The sequence below is a fragment of the Pseudorca crassidens genome, chromosome 1, assembly GCF_039906515.1.
Source record: "Pseudorca crassidens isolate mPseCra1 chromosome 1, mPseCra1.hap1, whole genome shotgun sequence".
NCBI lineage: Eukaryota > Metazoa > Chordata > Mammalia > Artiodactyla > Delphinidae > Pseudorca > Pseudorca crassidens.
In genome coordinates this window covers 50,914,254-50,930,989 of record NC_090296.1, presented here as the reverse complement: position 1 = coordinate 50,930,989, position 16,736 = coordinate 50,914,254, and the positions used below count along the sequence as shown (strand labels likewise).

The following is a 16,736-nucleotide window of genomic DNA, read 5'->3' as shown; positions in this document are numbered from 1 at the left end:
GGTCATTCTTTAACAATATCTCCTTCTGTGAAAACTTCTCAGAGGTCAGTCACGCCCTTCCTTCTGCTCCCATGATTCGCATTAACCTTTAGTGGAGCACTTACAACATTATATCGTTGTTATTCAAGTGTTTTTCTCTGGGTCATGGACAATGTGTTCTTGGTGTGTCCTGGTGTATAGTATAGTTGGTGCTCAATACGCGTTCGGTGCATTGCCATGGATGTGGATAAGTTGTCCCCAGGAGAAAGTGTAGGATGGGGCACCAAGGACCAATCCAAACAGAATGCCCATACTTAGAGGATGGGGACGAAAACAACAAACGGAGGATCCGTCGGTGAGATTAGCAAGAACCGTGCACTTACCATGTTATAGAGCACTGCACTGGTGTAAGGAAGTACGCTGGCATGTTAAGCTAATGATATGTTTGTTTTGGCTTAGTTTTGTCTCCAGGTTACATCCAGTCCAGAGAGCTAAAGCTAAAGCTAAAGCAGAACTTTTCTCTGTTGCTTTGATTTGTAGTTTCAAAACAACTCTTATAAGTACTGTCCTCTTTTCTTACAGATACTCAACCTATAGGTTTCTGTACTGAAGTATGAATTAATTTCAATTTGGTGAGGAGACATACAGAGGGAAAACGTCTGAATCTAAAAATCCCAAAGAGAAGTTCCTTCCTAGGCCTTCAACAAGTTGACACAGCCCCTCCCTCATGTTTTGAAATCATACACACTTTCTGGGGATGTTATTGTCCATGCTCACTGTTGGTCTCCTGGCTAATCTCAGCTCCCAGAAAATGAAAGCGAGTACCAAACGTGGTGTCCAATCTCTTCTTATGCTCACCAACCACAGAAGTGACATTATTATATAGCAATCTAGAGGCAAAACTAACAACAGCTATGCTCCAAATAATGCCCAATCGTTTGTAACCTAGTGCTTACACGCCACTATATGTAAAAAAAAAATCCTTGCTTTTTTGTGTGTGATTTTGTGGTCTCTTGGTTCACTTAAATATGCATATTACAGCAACACCTACACTGAATGTTTACTTAGTCGTTCTATTCCACCTGTTATTTAGGTGATCACTATGTCCATATATTCTGTTCTGTGTTTCACTTTTCACTTCCTATGGCCTTGACTCCTGAGATTTGCCATATTCCTAATCCTCTATTCCTCTTGGGTTTGTGCCATATGTGTTCGATTATTTCCTAATCCAATTTTCCAAGTCATAGCCTCATCAAACTGCTTCTTCTTTCACTAGCCTGTCTTACTGCCAACATCTGCTCTTGATCAACTGCCAACCTACTCACAGTAGATCCTGGCTTATTTAATGTACCCAAAGTCACCCTCTTGCCTTTTTTTCTTAATTTTTTTCATTCTTTCTAATTTTCCTCTTTGAATTGTACCTTCTCTAGTCTCTCATTAAGGCTTTAAAATTATGAAAGTGAGCCATGGATGAAAAACTTGGAAAATACAAAAACAATGGGAGGCAGAGAGGAAAATAATCTCTAGTTTCACCACCCAAAGAAAACTACTAAAATAGATATTTCTAGTGGTTTTCAATTTTTTCTTAGTATGAAAATATATTTCCCCATGTTATAAACTCTTAAACATAATTTGTAAGGATACTATGTGTTCTACTTTTAAGATTACAATGTCATTCTTTTCTGTTAGAATACTGACTTAAAAACAAAAGACCACTGACATAATACCAAATTGCTTTCTAAGAGGATTAAACCAATTTATTTTCCCCAAAATAGTATGTTAGTGCCAATAACCTTGCATTTTCCCCAGAATTGATTATTATTACACTAACTTGATAGGCAAAATTTTCTCTTTAAAGGTTATCAAGAGCCCTGAAAAACAGCACCAATGAACTCTTATAGCTCAGAGTCAGAATTTAGGAGTTAAAGGGAGCTATGGAAATCATCTAGTCCAGTTTCCTCATCATTCAAATGAAGAAGAGCATCTCCAATTGATTTGCCCAATGTCATAGGCAAATGATAGAGTTGGGGCTAGTGTTTAAGTTTCTTGAGATGAGGATCATTTTTTCCCATTCTGTTCCGTAAAGTGGTACTGCTTTGAATACAGTTTATAGGATGTTTGATATTGCTTTGAATACGGTTTATAGGATGGATTAGCATACAAGAAACTTTTATAGTTGTTTCCCCACGTCCCAAATTTCCAAGAGTAGTTTATCACTTAGATTGTTCGGCTATAAATAAAAAGTTACCCAAGTAACATTGGCTTAAACTCATCTTACATAACAAGAATTGTGATATATTTGTTACTTAATGCTGCATAACAAATCATCCCTAAAACTTCATGGATTAAACAATAATATATATATATATATATTTAACATCTTTATTGGAGTATAACTGCCTTACATTGTTGTGTTAGTTTCAGCTGTATAACAAAGTGAATCAGCTATACCTATACATATATCCCCATATCCCCTCCCCCTTGCGTCTCCCTCCCACCCTCCCTATCCCACCCCTCTAGGTGGTCACAAAGCACCAAGCTGATCTCCCTGTGCTATGTGGCTGCTTTTCACTAGCTATCTATTTTACATTTGGTAGTGTATATATGTCAATGACACTCTCTCACTTCGTCTCAGCTTACCCTTCCCCCTCCCTGTTTCCTCAATTCCGTTCTCTACGTCTGCATCTTTATTCCTGTCCTGCCCCTAGGTTCTTCAGAACCATTTTTTTTCTTAGATTCCATATATATGTGTTAGCATATGGTATTTGTTTTTCTCTGTCTGACTGACTTCACTCTGTATGACAGACTCTAGGTCCATCCTCCTCACTACAAATAACTCAATTTCATTTCTTTTTATGGCTGAGTAATATTCCATTGTATATATGTGCCACATCTCCTTTATCCATTCATCTTTCGATGGACACTTAGGTTGCTTCCATGTCCTGGCTATTGTAAGATATTTTTTGACCCACCTCTTAGAGAAATGGAAATAAAAACAAAAATAAACAAATGGGACCTAATGAAATTTAAAAGCTTTTACACAGCAAAGGAAACCATAAACAAGATGAAAAGACAACCCTCAGAATGGGAGAAAGTATTTGCAAACAAAGCAATGGACAAAGGATTAATCTCCAAAATATACAAGCAGTTCATACAGCTCAATATCAAAAAAAAACAACAACCCAATCCAAAAATGGGCAGAAGGGCTTCCCTGGTGGTGCAGTGGTTAAGAATCCACCTGCCAATGCAGGGGACACTGGTTCGATCCCTGGTCTGGGAAGATCCCACATGCGCGGAACAACTAAGTCCATGTGCCACAACTACTGAGCCTGTGTTCTAGAAACCACATGCTACAACTACTGAAGCCCGCGTAACTAGAGCCCATGTTCCACAACAAGAGAAGCCACCACAATGAGAAGCCCATGCACCTCAACAAAGAGTAGCCCTGCTCTCCACAACTAGAGAAAGTCTGTGCGCAGCAACGAAGACCCAACACAACCAAAAATAAATAGAGAATATGAAAGAAAAAAAAAGAATCTGCCTGCCAATGCAGGGGACACAGGTTTGAACCCTAGTCTGGGAAGATCCCACATGCCGCAGAACAACTAAGTCTGTGCGCCACCACTACTGAGCCTGCATTCTAGAACAAGTGCACCTAGAGCCCGTGCTTCTCTACAAGAGAAGCCCCTGCAATGAGAAGCCAGTTCACCGCAGCAAAGAGTAGCCCCTGCTCGCCTCAACTAGAGAAAAGCCCAGGTGCAGCAACAAAGACCCAGTGCAGCCAAAATAAATAAAATAAATTTAAAGAAAAAAATGGGCAGAAAACCTAAATAGACATTTCTCCAAAGAAGATATACAGATTGCCAACAAACACATGAAAAGATGGTCAACATCACTAATCATTAGAGAAAGGCAAATCAAAACTACAATGAGGTATCACCTCACATCATCAAAAAATCTACAAACAATAAATGCTGGAGAGGGTGTGGAGAAAAGGGAGCCCTCTTGCACTGTTGGTGGGAGTGTAAATTGATACAGCCACTGTGGAGAACAGTATGGAGGTCCCTTAAAAAACTAAAAATAGAACTACCATATGACCCAACAATCTCACTACTGGGCATATACCCTGAGAAAACCACAAGTTAACAATAATAATTTATTCTTGCTCATGATTTCTATAGTTCAAGAATTCAGGACTAGCTTGGCTAGGTAATTCTGTCTTAAGGTCTTTGATGAGATAACTGTCAGCTCTCATGGTTGTAGTCATCTGATGGCTTGACTGGTGCTGGAGGATATACTTCCAAGGTGGCTCACTTTCATGATTGGTAAATTGGTGCTGGCTGTTGGCAGGAATCCTCGTTTTCTCTCCACATGGGCCTCTCCACAAAGCTCCTTAAATGTTTTCAAAGGATGGCTGCTAGCTTTTCCCAGAGTGAGCAATCCAAGAGAGCAAAGCGGAAGCTGCGAGGCCTTTTATGATCCAGCATCAGAAGTCAAACAGTATCACTTCTGCTCTATTCTACTGATCACACAGGCCAGCCCTGATTCATTGTGGGAAGGTACTACTCAAAGGTATGAATACCAGGAGCTGAGGGTCACTGGGGATCAACCTGGCCACCACAGTAGGAAATCATAGGTAATATGGAGATTCAGGTATGTTATCATGGATCCGAGCTCTTTTTCATCTTGCCAGTCTCCCATCCCTAGTTATGAACCTTTGTCCTATGGTTAAAATGTGGCTCTGGTACTGCCAAGTGTTACTTTTAGGTACTAGAATGGAAAGTGGGGGAGGAAAAATAGGAAGTTCAGCACACTGCATTCCCTCACACCATATATGAAAATAAACTCAAAATGGTTTATAGACCTAAATGTAAGACCTGAAACCATAAAACTCCTAGAAGAGAACATAGATGGAACACTCTGACATAAATCATAGCAATATTTTCTTGGGTCAGTCTCCTAAGACAAAAGAAATAAGAGCAAAAATAAAGAAATGGGACCTAATCAAACTTAAAACTTTTGCACAGAAAAGGAAACCATCAACAAAATGAAAAGACAACCCAAGGAATGGGTTCATATATTTGCAAATGATGTGACCAACAAGGGGTTAACATTCAAAATATACAAAGAGCACATACAACTCAATATCAAAAAAAAAAAACAAATAATGCAATCAAAAAAGGGGCAGAAGACTTGAATAGACATTTTTCCAAAGATGACATACAGATGGCAAACAGGCACATGAAAAGGTGCTCAACATCACTAATTATTAGAGAAATGCAAATCGAAACCACAATGAGGGACTTCCCTGGTGGCGCAGTAGTTAAGAATCCGCCTGCCAATGCAGGGTACACGGGTTCGAGTCCTGGTCCAGGAAGATCCCACATGCCGTGGAGTAACTAATCCCATGCGCCACAGCTACTGAGCCTGCGCTCTAGAGCCCGCGAGCCACAGCTACTGAGCCCATGCGCCACAACTACTGAAGCCCACATGCCTGGAGTCCATGCTTCACAGCAAGAGAAGCCACTGCAACAAGAAGCCCGCGCACCACAACAAAGAGTAGCCCTCTCTAGCTGCAACTGGAGAAAGCCTGCATGCAGCAACGAAGACCCAACACAGCCAAAAGAGAGAGAGAGAGAGAGAGAGGGAGAGAGAGGGAGAGAGGAAGAGAGAGAGAGGAAGGAAGGAAGGAAGGGAGGGAGGGAGGAAGAAAGGAAGGAAGGGAGGAAGAAAGGAAGGAAGGAAGAAAGAAAGAAACCGCAATGAGATATCACCTTACAGCTGTCGGGATGTCTACCATCAAAAAGTCTACAAATGACAAATGTCAAAGAGGGTGAGGAGAAAAGGGCACATTTTTGATGGGAATGTAAACTGGCACAGCCATTATGGAAAACAGTATAGAGGTTCCTTAAAAAACTAAAAATAGAACTACCATATGGTCCAGCAATTCTACTCCTGGGCATATATCCAGAAAGAACAAAAACACTAATTTGAAAAGATACATGAATCCCAATGATCAAAGCAGCACTATTTACAATAGCCAAGACATAGAAGCAACCCAAGTGCTCACCAACAGACGACTGGATTAAGAAAATGTGACATATATATATATATATATATATATATATATATATATATATATATATATATATATAATGGAATATTACTCAGCCATGAAAAAGAATGAAATAATGCCATTTGCAGCAATGTGGATGGACCTAGAGTATACCATGCTTAGTGAAATAAGTCAGAGAAAGACAAATACTATTCACTTATATGTGGAATCTAAAAAATGATGTAAATGAATGTATGTACAAAACAGACACAGACATAGAAAACAAACTTGTGATTACCAAAGGGGAGAGGAAATGGGGGAGGAACAAATTAGGGGTATGGGATTAATAGATACAAACTATTATATATAAAATAGAGAAGCAAAAAGGATATACTGCATAGCACAGGGAATTATACCTTGTATAATTGTATCTATTACAATTGCATAATTGTATACAATTACAATTGTATCTTGTAATAACGTATAATGGAATATAATCTGCAAAAATTACTGAATCACTGTTTTGTACACCTGAAACTAACACGATATTGTAAATCAACTATACTTCAATTAAAAAAAAGATACAGCACACTTTTACCTGTGTCCTATTGGTCAAACTGTGTCATGTGAGCACACCATGCTGCCAAGACAACTAGGAAATTGAGTTTTTAACTTTTATGCCTTCTTCAGTAGAGGCAGGCAAGGGAGAAGGGTGTTGGAAATGTTGGCTGGCCAGCCAGCATGCAGTGTTTGCCACCAGTAGCTTTTGTCATCATAGTAAGGTGGTGATAATATTTAATACTGAAGGAGTGCCTTAAGTATCATGCATACTTATAATCAATTAAGAAAAATTTTTTCAAATAAAAACACTTCCCTCTCAGAATTTTTGAGAGCAAAGTTATTAAAGGCCTAACTTGGAAAGAACTAAAAAGATAATTGGATATACAAAATAATGCTGACTTCTAAACAGTTTTATGTTTAGGTTTCTACTATACCAGATTTATGGTATTCTACATGTGTTTTAGTATTATCCTAGCATGATAAAAAACATTTTCTATTTTAATGTAAATATTACGCTGCACATGAATGACTGCATAATGCTTATATTTATGTCATATTTTCTTCTCTACCAGTAATATCTTAGTCAACATTTACTGTTGACTGCAATATAAAAATGGCCATTGCCCTTGGGAATTTATAATCTACTTGGGGAGGTCGTAGGATCATCTGTGAAAATGCATAAGCAAAGGAAATATTACACATAATTTTTTGGGAAAAGATAAGAGTATAATGTTTCAATAAATAAATATGAATAATTTGAAATTAATTTAATATGCATCAATTCTTTGAATTAAAGGGATGAATTCAGATAAGACAGAGACTATGAGACAGAGGAAAAAAAATAGAAAAGGTGATTTGCATGATCTCAGTTCTAGTATGAGAGGTAATGCTCACAGTCTCTGCTGCACTTCATTTCTTGGGGTTGTTCTGGAGTCATAACCTCTTATATGCCTTTGGATTGCATTGAAGGATGTTATATTTAAAAGGGTAATTTGATACACAATGTATATTTATCATAGAACACACAGTTGAGAGTATGTACTACAGAATCACTCAGGGTCTTCTATGTGAGAAACTGCAGGAGAGATTCCTTATGCCCAGTATCAGGAAAAACTCCTTGTCCTGAACAGCTAATGAGTTTTTACCATAAGGACAGCATAAATCCTGTAACTGGTCATGTTTTCCTCTTTGTTTTGGCCACTAAGATGCTCAGAGTCTGATGAAGTGAACCACCTTCAATAATTACAAAGCACTTACTTCATGCATTTATTTCTTTGTACTAATACTTCCTGGATTCATCATACCTATGAATGCTTGTTCTTTCTTCACTCTGATTTTTGTGTTTGCTTTTTCATCTTAAATGGATTTTAGTCACCTGCAAATACTTTTTGGAATAGGAAGAATATTTTAATTAAAAAATAAAATTGCTTACACACCCACCAAAAGGCTATAACTAAAATAATTGACAATACCAAATGGTGGTGGTGATGTGGAGCAACTGCAATGCTCAACTATTGTGGGTGGGAATGTACAGCCTTTTTGGAAAAGGTCTGGCAGTTTCTTATAAAACTAAACATAGCTACTTGGGTCCCAGAAAAATGAAAACATATTAATAAAATGTTCAGAGCAGCTTTATCTATAATGGAAATAGCCTATATATCCATTAATATGAGAATGGAATAATACACTGTGGTATTAGCAGAATGCAACTCAGCAATATAAAATAAATCACTGATATATAAAACAACATGGATGAATCTCAAAAACATTATGCTGAGCAAAAGACACCATACACAAAAGAGTACATACTTTATGATTCCATTTATGTGAAATTCTAGAACAAGCAAAACTAATCTATGGTGGAAAAAGTCAGAATATTTATAGCTTCTAAGGGCATGGAAGTGTGGATTAACTGGGATGGGGCATGAGGGAACTTTTGGGGGTAATATTAATGTTCTATATATATATATATATATATATTTTTTTTTTTTTTTTTTTCGGTACTCGGGCCTCTCACTGTTGTGGCCTCTCCCGTTGCGGAGCACAGGCTCCGGACGTGCAGGCTCAGCGGCCATGGCTCACGGGCCCAGCCGCTCCGTAGCATGTGGGATCTTCCCGGACCGGAGCACGAACCCGTGTCCCCGGCATCGGCAGGCGGACTCTCAACCACTGCGCCACCAGGGAAGCCCAATATTCTATATTTTGATAGAGGTTGGGTTACACAGGTGTATGCACTTGTTAAAACTCAGTAAATATATGCGTTTGTTGAAACTCAGCAAACGTTAAAGTGTGTATTCGTTGTATACAAATTTTACATAAAAACTATAAACAAATACTGAATTCTAGTTAATAATAAGGAGGAAGTATTTAGGGGGAAGTGTACTGTTGTCTATAATTTTAAAAAATGCAGGGGCTTCCACTGAATGCTTCCACTGAATTTTCATGGGAGGCCTTCAGAGGAGGTACCATTTGAACTAAGACCCAAACATGGAGGAGGAATCAGCCTTGGGGAGATGTGGGAGCAAAGAGTTTAAGGAGGACTCAGCTAGTGTAAAGACCCTGAGTGGGGAGAAGAGCCAGCATGTTCCCACTATGCAGCTTTGAGATTGGGAGAGAGATCATTTTAAAAAATTTTTTTTTATTTTATTTATCTATTTTTGGCTGTGTTGGGTCTCCGCTGCTGTGTGCGGGCTTTCTCTAGTTGTGGCGAGCGGGGCTACTCTTTGTTTCGGTGCTCGGGCTTCTCATTGCAGTGGCCTCTCCGGTTGCGGAGCGTGGGCTCTAGGTGCGCGGGCTTCAGTAGTTGTGGCTCGCGTGCTCCAGAGCGCAGGCTCAGTGGTTGTGGCGCACGGGCTTAGCTGCTCCGTGGCATGTGGGATCCCCCCGGACCAGGGATTGAACCCGTGTCCCCTGCATTGACAGGTGGACTCTCAACCACTGTGCCACCAGGGAAGTCCCAGGAGAGAAATCATTTTTGTCACACTAAGGAAGTATTCATCTATTCCTATTCTAGGGAGAGTTTTTAATCAAGAGGTGATACTGCATTTTTTAATTCACTAATCTCTACTTTTATCTTTATTGCTTAATTCTGTTTTCCTCAGAAAAGAAACAAACAAAAATAAATAAACCTAACATATTGAGTTGTCAGAGTTTAAAGTTTTTGTTTTTTCTTTCCTTTTCATTTAGGCATAACTGTTATCAAAGACTATGAGATTCCCTGGGACCACTGTTTTAGTTGTACCTCTAAGATCTGATTAGTAGTATTTTTATTATTGCTATATTTCAGGTATTCTGAAATGTCAATTTTTATTTCCTTTTTGATTCAAGAGTTTTCTATTAAGGATGATTAATACTATCCTTAATCTTCTATTTCTTTAGTCAATATCTGTTAATTCTCTACTGTGAACACTGATAAGATTATTATACTGTACATCCTCTTTATCTCCCTTCCCTTTCCACCTAATTTTAGTTAAATTATCTATTATCTATATTATATTATTATAAAAAGATTATATCATTTTTTGGGGTAACAATTATTCCTATATTCTCATTAATTGATTTCTCAGTTTAAAGAAATTTTGTGGCCCTCAGCTAGAAAAAATGGAGAAATTAATATTCTTTACCTCCTACCTTTTTCCATTTCCCTCTCAACTTTTTTATTCACATTGTTTCCCCTTTGGCAGAGTTTTTAGCATTTACATTCGGTTCTATAATCATAATTCCCACTTTTGTTTTAGTTCTAGTTCCACAACTAAATAGATTTAGGGCTCACAGGCGGTTCTTTCCTGCAGTTTTTCCGTTTATGTCTTGGTTGACTGAAATTTGTCCTCTGATAGTTTCTTCAGAAAGAGCTCTTGGAAACAGTATTTCCTGAGTGTCTGCGTATTCAAAACTGCTTACCGCCTTTAGAAGTGAATGACAGTTTGGAATATATACTTTCCTTCTGGGAGAAATTTCCAGGTATCACTACACTCTCTAATATTAAACGTTGTCACAGAGAAATCTGGGGCTAATTTGATTTTTCTCCCTTATAAATGTCTTGATTCCTCCCTTTAACCCCCAACCCCCTTGGCTGATCAAATAATATTTATTTTAAAATCTTTAAATTTCAAAGTTTGGTAAACATTCTGAGTCAAGATTTTTGTGGGATATGCTATGCAATTTCAATTTGTAAATTCGTCTTCTTTTCTTACAGGAAAGTTTTCTTGAAATATATCTTTAACTGTCTGTTCTCTTCCATTATTCATGTTGTTGTCCTCAGGTCCTTTTATTTTGTGAATACTGAATGCCTACTCCTGCTCTGATATTTATAAAGTTCTCTCTGAACATTTTGATCTTTGTTTACATTTCAATTTGTACCTTTTTCACATTTCTGACCGCTATGTTCCATACTGTATCTTTTTACCCTTACCCTGTTTCCGGTTTTGATTACATTTCTACCATGGTTTTATTTTTTCTTTTTCATTCACTTCTTTCCTGAGCTGTGTCAGCTTATGTTTCAGCTCCTTCAGTCATCTCACCTCCCACTTCTCTGAGTGTTGTTTCTTTATTTCATGCTTGCTTTCTGAAAACAACTGCTCCATTACATTTTTTAAAAATTTAAGGCAAAATATGTATTCAGAATTTTCATCTGCTCTGAGGTACCATTTTCATGGTGACTATTCATCAGCATTTTTTTTTCTGTTCATTTTTCATTTTTTCCCTTATATCTTTGTTGGTTCCTTTTTCATTCCTTGTCTTTGAGTGAGGAGAATTTTTCCTACATTAAATATTTATTTATAGGAAATAAATAAATTTATTTATTCACAAATAAATAAATACATAAATATTTATTTATTTGTGAAGAGGCCAAGGACACCTTCTATATCATGGAGAATTTTTCTTTTGACCCAGGGTTTTGCATGTGAGATATTTTAGCCTTTTCTCCTCCCCAGCCAGTGAAGATAGGCAGTGCAGAGCTGTTCACAGTATAGTCTCTTTTCTCTCCTTATGAACATATGACTTCCTGCGAATATGGCTTGTTTGTGGGATTCTAGTTTAGTTCGACCTTCTCTGCTACTCAAAACCAAACTAGGTTGGGACTTCCCTGATGGTCCAGTGGTTGGGACTCTGTGCTTCCACTGCAGGGGACATGGGTTCAATCCCTGGTCAGGGAACTAAGATCCCACATGCCACAGGGTGCAGCCAATAAATAAATAAAAATAATAGTTAAAAAAAAACAACTAGGTCCAGGGAAACTCACTCTACCAGCCTACCCATCTGTATTAGACAGCTAGAGTTCCCATAACAAAGTACTACAGATCAGGTGGCTTAAAACAACATAAATGTATTGTGTCACAGTTCTGGAGGCTAGAAGTTCGAAATCAAGGTGTTGGCAGGGTTGGCTCCTTCTAGAGGCTCTGAGGGAGAATCCATCCCATGCCTCCATACTAGCTCCTGGTGGCTGCCAGCAACCCTGGTGTTTCTTGGCTGGTAAATGCATCACTCCGATCTCTGTCTTCACCTTCACGTGGCTTTTTCCTCTCTGTGTCTCTGTGTCCGAACTTCTGTCTTATAAAGACACCAGTCATTGCATTAGGGCGCACTCTAATCTAGTATGACCTCATTTTACCTTGATTATGTCTTCAAACTCTATTTCCAAATAAGGTCACATTCATAGGTACCTGAGGTTAGGAATTCAACGCATCTTTTGGAGAGACACAATTCAACCCATAACACCACCTTACTTCCATTGTTGTACAAACGGAGCTATTGATTTTTCACCTCAGTACGTGCATCTCATTGGTTGCACTATTAAGCTCTTTCTGAGATATGTAGCCTTGGGTGCCCTCTCTCAGCTTCCTTTCATGTCTTTGCTCAAACTCCACTGCTTTTGTACCCCTTCCACCTATTTTGTGGTTAAATTGAAAACAGGTGTTTTTTTTTTAAGATGAGATTTTTATTTCAGTTTCTCCTTTCCTTTGTTTTTTGTTGGGTGGTTTTTGAGAGATGATGGAAATGCCAATTTTTTTTTTTTAATTTATTTTTGGCTGTGTTGGGTCTTCGTTTCTGTGCGAGGGCTTTCTCTAGTTGTGGCAAGCGAGGGCCACTCTTCATCGCAGGGCGCAGGCCTCTCACTGTCGTGGCCTCTCTTGCTGCGGAGCACAGGCTCCAGACGCGCAGGCTCAGTAGTTGTGGTTCACGGGCCTAGTTGCTCCGCGGCATGTGGGATCTTCCCAGACCAGGGCTCGAACCCGTGTCCCCTGCATTAGCAGACAGATTCTCAACCACTGCACCACCAGTGAAGCCCGGAAATGCCAATTTTATGTGACATCTTCCAACTGGAAATGACTTGGGTCTCCCTCATTTTTTAGGGGTCACTGACATACTGAATTGAACAAGAAAGAAATGTACATTATTTTTAGTACTTCTTTCAGTAAAATAGTCTTCTAGTATCCTAGTCTCAGCCTAGCATGCCAGTTCTACCAACACTGACTCACAGGTAGGAACTAATAGAATTTACTTACATCAAGACTTAAAAATCTTTCATAAGGATTATATTGAGCTGATATGCAATTGTCATTATTTTTTACTTTTATATAACAGTGTCACATGTCTTTATATGATAATTAGAAAGTTAATTTTTATTTTTCTCATTATTTGACAAGTCTGTGTTGTATCTTTAGAACAATGTAGTGTTGAACAATTTTTTAAGGTTTAGATTATTTTTGCTCTAGTTGAACCGTTCTAAAAATAAACATTTTAAGAAACCTAAAACTATTCTGTCAAAAAAAAAAAAAAACCCAAAAAATAAAACACCTATTTTGTCAACTTAAGGGATTCATTTCCAGGAATAACCACCACTTATATGTAAAATACTTTAAAAATTCTTAGCCCCCAAATATTCCTGGAATCTGCTGATTTATTGAGATTCATTCTTGTAATACTTTCTACTATGGTCTATTAAATACTTGATGCCATTAAATGCTAATAACATGCCTGGCCTTTCAAGTCTCTCCAAGCTTGTCAATTTTGAATTATTACCACTTCAGCTTCAGTGTGATTCTTCTGAATGGCAGAGTCAGCAGTCACATTCTGCTAAGTAATGGATGCACTCAACATACAGAACTGCTCAGAATTACAGAACACATGAAGCAGCTCATTTTAACCATTTCTTTGCTCATGACTATGAGAGGTAAAACATAGTTTCATAAATGATTTTTGCTGGGGTTGGCATTTGGGGAAACCATTGGTCTGCTTTTTAAATAACAACATTCCTGGGCTACCATTAACCTAATCATATGAGAATCAATGTAGCACAGTGTTTAAGAATGTGGACTTGGAACCTAGCTGCCTGGGTTCAGATCTTGGTTTACAAGCTGTGTGAGCTCAGGCAAGTATCTTAACCTCTCTGTGCCTCAGTTCCTTTAACTGTAAATTGAGGGTTGGTGTTGCATCAAATGGTTTAACGTACATAAAGCCCTTGGAACTGTGCCTGGTCCTTCTTAAGCCCTGTATGAGTGTTAGCTATCATGATGAGCGTTAGTTATTTTATTCATGTACTCCTGGCCCTGCAGCCAAACTAGCAGAGTAGCAGTTACTGACTAACTAATTATATTGAGAATTACTAGCCTGGTGCTTCGTAGGTGCTCAGAAACCACTGTTGAAACAAGTCAATGACTAGAGAAGTTGTATTTGAAGGAGGGACACCAAACTTGAACCCTTACCTCAATATCTGCCAGACAGGAAGTTGCATTCAAGAGAGGAAGCACCTCAAATTTCCAAGAACAGCGTCTGGCACGTGGGTGCTCTATAGCTGTCAGGAATCTGAATAGTTAACGACACTATTTCAGAGTAGGAATGTTTAAACCCCTTATTCCAACTACAGAGAAGGAAGGGTAAGTTACTGAAAACCAAGGAATGGAGAGTTTCTAAAACTCTAGGACTCTAGGACTCTAGTTTCTAAAACTCTAGGAATGAGTCAACTGGTGACTCTAAGCAAAAAACAAAATGTTGGCCCAGGAAATAAGCACCGGAAAAAATGAAAGAGATTAAGTAATAAGATTAAGCTACTGTACCTGATCTGTTCTATGACTATTTTAACTCTTGTGAGTAAACCTTCTCCCTTCTTTTTTAGGAAGAACTTATGAGTTTTTAATAATTAAACATTCTAGGCAAGGTGTTTGGCTTCCACTTCTGTCTGTGTGGAAAAGGCTGAGTGAGGTGTGCTGGCTGTGTCTTTGCGTCCCCTCTAAGGCCCGCACCCTGCCCACAGACCTCAATTCACTACTGCTCGTGAGATGTTTCAGTTTTCTTGTGGGAGGACAAAGACCTGTAAAGCTATTTTGCTGCAGGTAACAGGAGGCCTTGAGATCAGATGGAAAATAAAAGCCCTGTTTAATAGGCCAGGTGTTGCTATGAAAAGAACAAAGGCTTTGGAGGTAAAGAGAGATCTTCCAATCCAGGCTCCAGGACTTACAAGCTGGGTGATTTTAGGCAAGTTACTTAACCCCTCTGAACCACATTTTTCCTATCTGTAAAATGGGGTTAATATTACCTTCTAAGTCTGTTGTAAGGATTAAAGATAATCTGTGTAAAGTGCTAGGTACAAAGCAGGCCCTAAACTATTAGGGTTTTTCTCACTATTAACTGAAGACAGAAGCATCTGACCTGATTCTGTTTAAGCCAGCTTGATATTTCCTGTCTCCAGCAGTGAGGTGAAAACTAGAAATAAGACAAAATTTTATATACATAGAGATTCTATTCAAGGTCTCTATGCATTATAGAATAATGGAGGATCTAAATTTTTAGAAAATCACCTATTTTATCAAACGATCAAAACAATATGGCCACTTGCTCCCAATGAAACAAATGAGTTTTGATGTTAGCTGAGTAGCAGTATAAAGTCAGATTTAGACGCTAAGGGTGGAAACTATCTTCTTTAGGGTTCCCGGAAACAGCTGCTCTGGTGTGGTGTACACAGGAAGTGCTGAAAGTGCTTGTAAAGTATTTTACTAAAGTGCCCTTTATACATATTTATACACGCATTTTTATAACTCATTTCTGAACCTTTGAGAATGAATCTTAAGAGAAAGAAATGTAGTCAAGCAAATCCTTTGCTAGGATTGTCAAGGCTAGGCTTGAACATTGATTCATCCTTTGTCATTGTCAAGAACTCCTGGTGCTGTACAAACAAGCAGGCCTGGGTAGGCACAAAGAGGCAAGGGAAGTAAACAACAGTGTGAATTCCTGTTCTGTGAGGGCCTGGACTTCAAGTAATTTTCTTCTACCTATGTTTTAATTTTCTTTCATGAATATGCTTTTAAACTTTTAAACCCTGATCTTTCCCCTCCAATCATGGATATACAAGCACATATGCATCGCCCACCCACCTCCTCAATACACACACACGCACACACACATGCACACACACACTACACACTACACAAGAGTGTGAATACCACCAGGCAAGAGTCGCTGATGTCACCTTGGAGGCTGGCTACCAGAGTTCTACAAAGTTTGATACAAAAATATCATGGTTTTTTAAATATCTGTAGAGTAGAGATGGAAGTAAAGGGTGTGTGGGGAGAGATTTCCTTCTTTCCTGAGATAACCATTTATGCTTACATTTGATACAGCTTTTCTCTCTCCTCTACTTTTTCTCACTACCTGTCCCAGTTTCTAAAATACTTTCCCTGCTCTTCTTATTCTTGTTCTAGTCTTCTTGGATCTGTGGGCAAATAAAAATATATGGGTGCTGATGAAGGGACTGAGGTGCCCTTCTTTCTTTTTTGAGGTGCCCTTCTTTTTTAAGTTAAACATTTAAGTTTCAGGGAGTGATTTCTCTGGAATGATATCCAAAATAAAACATTTATAAATTGGACAGTGTTTGTAATAAGGATGTACAATTGGCTCATCACAGAAAGAAACAGAACTCATCTATGTAATAAAGACATTTGGGCATTAAGCACTATATGACACATTATGAAGGTAGATATATTAGATGTGATTCCTGGCTTCAAAACCACCACCTAGGGAAGAGCCAAGATGAACTGAGATATTTTTAAGGACAGTTTGATGATTGCATATTCATAAAAAAGAATATCTGCTTAATCCCCACATAAGCTTTTTAGTAGATTCACATGTTTGCCAACGCTGCAGG

At 38.4% G+C, this 16,736-nt stretch overlaps 1 pseudogene; it reads left to right on the top strand.

Moving 5' to 3' along the window:
- The first annotated feature begins 300 nt into the window (after positions 1 to 300).
- The window catches only part of LOC137209161 (cathepsin Z pseudogene), a 31,687-nt pseudogene continuing 15,251 nt past the window's right edge, over positions 301 to 16,736 (top strand).